Source organism: Calidris pugnax, unplaced genomic scaffold (assembly GCF_001431845.1).
Source record: "Calidris pugnax isolate Ruff unplaced genomic scaffold, ASM143184v1 scaffold435, whole genome shotgun sequence".
Lineage (NCBI taxonomy): Eukaryota > Metazoa > Chordata > Aves > Charadriiformes > Scolopacidae > Calidris > Calidris pugnax.
Genome location: NW_015091240.1, coordinates 895,484 through 901,483, shown reverse-complemented (window position 1 = coordinate 901,483; position 6,000 = coordinate 895,484). Strand labels below are relative to the sequence as shown.

The 6,000-nt window shown below is 44.0% G+C and overlaps 1 long non-coding RNA gene across 1 annotated transcript in view; it reads left to right on the top strand.

Annotated features, from left to right (window-relative positions):
- LOC106898652 overlaps positions 1-6,000 on the top strand; it is a 36,962-nt gene that overhangs the window by 3,354 nt on the left and 27,608 nt on the right. The window lies entirely within an intron of this gene.

Below are 6,000 nucleotides of genomic sequence, written 5' to 3'. Positions count from 1 at the left end.
GGCCGCCTCCTGGTGAGGCTTCGGCCGGCGGCGGCCGAGCTCTATGCCCCGTCCCCCCGCGCCGGGGACGCGGCCGGCGGGGGCCCCGGGGATAGGCGGCGGGGTGCGCCGGTCCTCGCGAGACCCCGTTGCCGGGCCCGGGGGGGGGGCGCAGGGGCTCCCTCCCGAAAACGGCCCCCCCGCACCCCGTGCCGGAGTAGGGAGCGGCGCCGTCTCCGCCACAGCCCTACCGAGGAGGGCTCACTTCTCCGGCCGTTCGGTCTCGGCAGAGAAAAGCGTCGGCCCGTTCAGCGAAAGGAGGGGTGCCTGCCGGGGGGTGCCAACCGCCGGCTCCGCCGCCCGCCCGTCGGTGAGCGCCCCGTTACGGGAGCGCCTCGTAGGGTCGAGGGCATCCCCGGGCAGGGCAGGCCCGCGTCCTTCGCCCCAGCACCGCCCTGAGCTGCCGGTGCCGGCGGTACCAGGCACGGGGCGAGGGGCAGCACGCCCCATGTCCCGGGCGCTGTCTCCCGTCTCGGCGTCGCCGCCTGCGCCCCACACCCCCAGCCCCAGCCTTTCTCCTCCCTTGCATTCCTCTGGCTCCCTGACTGTCCCTCTCCTGCTCCCGCCCTTTCCTTTCACATCACTATTTCTTGCAAAGACCCCTGTGGCCTTCCTCCCTTTCTGCTCCACCTTGACTCCTCGCCACTCCCCATTTCCCTGTTTTTCCCTTTCCTCTCATTTCCCTCTCGTTTCACAGCTGCCCCCTTAGCACTTCCCATTGCCTCCATCTTAAGATCCGCAGGTGCTTGGCAGACCCTCTCCCTGCAGGGCTGCCCATGTTTTCCAGCCCAGTTCATGGTCCCGGCAGCTGGTGATGGCCCCTGTGTGTCCCCAAGGAGCGGGTCCCTCCCAGCTCACCTCCCCATCCTCCTTCCAAGGTCATCCAGAGGCTGCAAAAATGTTAGTGTTGGCACGAAGACAGGGTGAGGGACGTGTAATGTGGGATATTAGAGAGTGGGATGAAGCAGCTCAGGCTTATTAAAGTGACCCTGGGACTACTTTCAATCTGTTTTTACTTGAGGATTAATATTTAAGGATGCAGGAAGCCACTTGACATGTAATATGATCTTGCTCAAAAGTTTCACTTCATAACAAAACAAACAGGTACTTAAATAGTAGATGATTAAGTAATCTGCTATTTGCAGCCTGAGCAAAAGTCATGTTCAGTATTTATCACATCAAGGGAACATTTTCTTCTATACAGAAAAAAAAAATCTATGCAATCCCTTTGCAGTCTTTGTGCAATAGGTTGGTATCATGTTTCTGAGGATGAAATGTATACAAGCAGCAGTCCCAAGATCCCACACAGGACACCTGATTTATAAGGACAGAGACATGTAAGTAGAGAGAGGGCAACGTTTTGGCCCATCATCATCCAATGGGGCTGGGATGGATGTTGCATTCTCTGTGTCATTTGCTGATCTAACAGGGATTTCTACTTGAAAAAAAGAAACTGCAAATCTGCACTATCAGATCAGAGAGGCATTGCAGTGGAATCTGTGGCAAGTAACCTCAATCAGTTCAAAGCAAACTGCACATCGTATAGCAAAGACCTGTTTGGCCATGGCCAGGGGATTGAGTGGTGTTCTTACAATTTCAGTTAACATCATTCATAGGGCAGTAATATTTTCCTTAGGCAAAGGATAGCTTTCCCATTTTTCAGGGAGCTAGATGAACTAGAGAATGGGAAGAAATTTCATAGCTTTTCATAATGAAGGCTTTGCCCTGCTGAAATCAAGGGGGAAGTCCCTAGCAGAAGCAGCACAAGGATACAGAAGTATTTAGATGTCAAAGGATGCAGTTAATTTGATACTGTAGAGGATTTTCAGAAGGACCAATGGACTCTCAGAACTTGGGTTCCTAATTGCTTTTGAAAATCCTTCTAGGAGTTTGATTATGGCTTGGCATTTAAATACCTCAAAAAAAAAATATCTGATCCTTGGTCCTTAGCCAAACTCTTCATCTGCTTATCCTGGCCTTTATTGAAGTGACAACCCAGGCAGTGCAATGGGTAGGGGCTTGTTTGTGTTTGGGTATTGTCTCTGCTGCTCCAAAAATGGGAGATGATATTAGGGTGGATGCAGCTTTGCGTTCATTCTTTTTCTCTAGTGCAGCATCTGTTTTCACTGGTTAGCAGCTGAAGCTTCAGCTGGTCTCACAAATGAGGTATTTCTCCATGTCATTGATGCAGACATTCAAAATGTGTTAACACTTGTGGGGTGGGTTTTCATGCTATGTTATTAGCTCAAAGAAACCTATCAGAAGTGAAGGGGGAACTGTATGCATGTCCTGACCTTCCCATCTCAAACAGGCACTGAGAAACTCAATCTTGCTTGTGAGGGAGTTGACCTTTTGTGATTTCTGGACAGTTCCTTCCACAAACCTTTTAAAAATAGAGATTCAGAAATACTAATGGCAAATATGGTATTTGTATGTAATGAAGAGGTAGCTCCCGTGACAAAGATTTTACAACTTGAACATAAGGAGAAAAATGTTTGTTCTTGTTGTTTATTTAATACTAGATCGATTTCATGTGACTCACAAGATTATTCACGGGATGACATCCATTTTTCCACTATCAAAATAAATGCTACATTACTGATAAGTAATTCCTTGTAAGTAAGGGACACCTTGGAGTATAAATTAGGAATTTGGATACAACAAGAATGTTTTACATTTCATTTTACATTTTTATCTAAATTACATTTTATCTACATTTTATCTAAATAACAGAAATATTTTACATTTTATCTTAGTTAGGGGCACCTTGGAGTATAAATTAGGAATTTGGATAGATCAGAAATATTTTACATTTTATCTAAATGCAAGCTTGGATAGAACAGGTCCTGGCACAAATTCCTACTGTAGAAACACCAATCAACAGACAAAGCAAGCAAAGGGAATACAGGATCAATGGCTTCTTAAGACAGTCAAATTTGTCTTGCTCTGTGCATGCCACACTTTTGTTGTTGGTTTGTTTCTTTTTTTTTTGCTGGTGATGTTGCAGTCTCCTGTCCTAACCGGTGCAGGCAAGAGAGATCTCATGTGGCTCATCACAACATTTTGTTCTATATCAACTGCAGGGATTTAACAAAAAATAGAAAATAGTTCTAATTTGGGGTGTGTGTGGTATTTTTAACTTGCTATCAGTAGGCAACCAGAGAGCAGTAATTACATGAGCATAAATTTATGGGGGTTGGGAAAAGAAAACAGAGCATTAAGTACTTCTGTGCATGTTTGTGTTTGAGAATGATTCTGCTGGACCATGTTTGTGGTGTGCAGAGGAAAAAAAAAAAAGCAAGAGATGACCCATCTTTGGCAAGAGTGCTACACAGCCAGTTTTTTTCTCTAGGATCCCATGTTGTTCAATGTACTGCACATAGCCCCATAGCACCATGTGTGCAGTAGCTCTATGGCTCATGTGAGTGTATTATTTCTTTTTAAAATTAACTGCTGTAAATTTCCACGATAGCTTAACCCTTTTTCTTCCTCTCATTGTATTTTTTTCCCACTGGTTTAATCTCCTGTTGGAGAAATGTCAGTCCATGGATTCCACAATGGATTCCACAAGTCCCTCCTAGCTGGATCCCCCCACAAAGCCAGTGCGTCAGGAAGACTCAGAAGACTGTATTGTTAAACCAGAACCAGAAACAAGTGTTACGTTAAATGTCAGAACAGTTTTGAGACTCATTAGTGTGAGATGTCCCCAAGATGTCTCCTTGCTGACTGCTCCAAGTACAGTGCACCCAGATCCTGGGACAGCGGTGTTCGTGTCAGCCACTGCAGGATGCATCCAATGTAGCTTTCTATTTTGTCATATTCAACTCTATTTAGGCCCATTTGTGGTTTGCGTACTGGTCATTGCACTGGTTTCTGGTACTTCTGATGTCCAGTAATCTGGTGTTTCCCCCTGTACATGAGGAAATACTAGGCTGTTTCCTTTCTATACAGACTTATTTCCTGATGCCTAGAGAAATTCAGAAAAGTGCCTTGCCTTCCCTCATGATGGCAATTCCCATAATGATAATAAACCTTAAGTATTAAATTTAGACTGCAGAATTATTGTCTCAGTGAAATAAGGGGGGGACACTGCAAATTTACACCTCCTGAGAGCCCTTTTCAGGCTATTTACTGAGCCAGAAAGGCAACACATCATCTATTTATAGGCTTTGTATTTGAAAGTTTTCTTCAAAGGCAGAAAATCAATTTGCTGTTTGGGCTTAATATATGCTGTGTGTACGTGTGCATGTACATGTATATGGAAAAGTTAGTATTTCTAGAGATGTCCATCTATATAACTAAGCAGGATCCAGAGCGCAGGTCCATTGCGGGACTTTGCTTGTTTGTGACTGGTTTATATCCTAATAGCCATCAAAACTAGTGCATTAAAATCTTATTAAAAGACTAATAGGAAAGGAAAGATATTCTCCATTTTTTAAAATTCTCCATTCTAGAAGTAAATCACAAAATCTAAAATGTTTACAGTTTCTCTAGGATCCCATGTTGTTCAATGTACTGCACATAGCCCCATAGCACCATGTGTGCAGTAGCTCTATGGCTCATGTGAGTGTATTATTTCTTTTTAAAATTAACTGCTGTAAATTTCCACGATAGCTTAACCCTTTTTCTTCCTCTCATTGTATTTTTTTCCCACTGGTTTAATCTCCTGTTGGAGAAATGTCAGTCCATGGATTCCACAATGGATTCCACAAGTCCCTCCTAGCTGGATCCCCCCACAAAGCCAGTGCGTCAGGAAGACTCAGAAGACTGTATTGTTAAACCAGAACCAGAAACAAGTGTTACGTTAAATGTCAGAACAGTTTTGAGACTCATTAGTGTGAGATGTCCCCAAGATGTCTCCTTGCTGACTGCTCCAAGTACAGTGCACCCAGATCCTGGGACAGCGGTGTTCGTGTCAGCCACTGCAGGATGCATCCAATGTAGCTTTCTATTTTGTCATATTCAACTCTATTTAGGCCCATTTGTGGTTTGCGTACTGGTCATTGCACTGGTTTCTGGTACTTCTGATGTCCAGTAATCTGGTGTTTCCCCCTGTACATGAGGAAATACTAGGCTGTTTCCTTTCTATACAGACTTATTTCCTGATGCCTAGAGAAATTCAGAAAAGTGCCTTGCCTTCCCTCATGATGGCAATTCCCATAATGATAATAAACCTTAAGTATTAAATTTAGACTGCAGAATTATTGTCTCAGTGAAATAAGGGGGGGACACTGCAAATTTACACCTCCTGAGAGCCCTTTTCAGGCTATTTACTGAGCCAGAAAGGCAACACATCATCTATTTATAGGCTTTGTATTTGAAAGTTTTCTTCAAAGGCAGAAAATCAATTTGCTGTTTGGGCTTAATATATGCTGTGTGTACGTGTGCATGTACATGTATATGGAAAAGTTAGTATTTCTAGAGATGTCCATCTATATAACTAAGCAGGATCCAGAGCGCAGGTCCATTGCGGGACTTTGCTTGTTTGTGACTGGTTTATATCCTAATAGCCATCAAAACTAGTGCATTAAAATCTTATTAAAAGACTAATAGGAAAGGAAAGATATTCTCCATTTTTTAAAATTCTCCATTCTAGAAGTAAATCACAAAATCTAAAATGTTTACAGTTTAGAGAATCATAGAATGGCTTGGGTTGGAAGGGGCATTTAAAGATCATCTAGATCCAACCCATGACTTTTCAAATATGATGGAGAGTGGCTTGGAAATCTACATCAGTCAAATTCACCCAGGACCCTGTGATGCATCTCATTGGGTCCCATGGACTTTTGTATGTTCAGATTCCTCAGGCTGTCTCAAACCTGATCTTCACTTATGATGGGAGGAATGTCATTTGCCCAGTCCCTGCCTTGAGGTTCAGGGTCTTGAGAGATGTGGGAAGAGACATTACCATTGAAAACTGAAACAACAAAAAAAAATTGAGTACCTCAGCCTTCCCCGTGT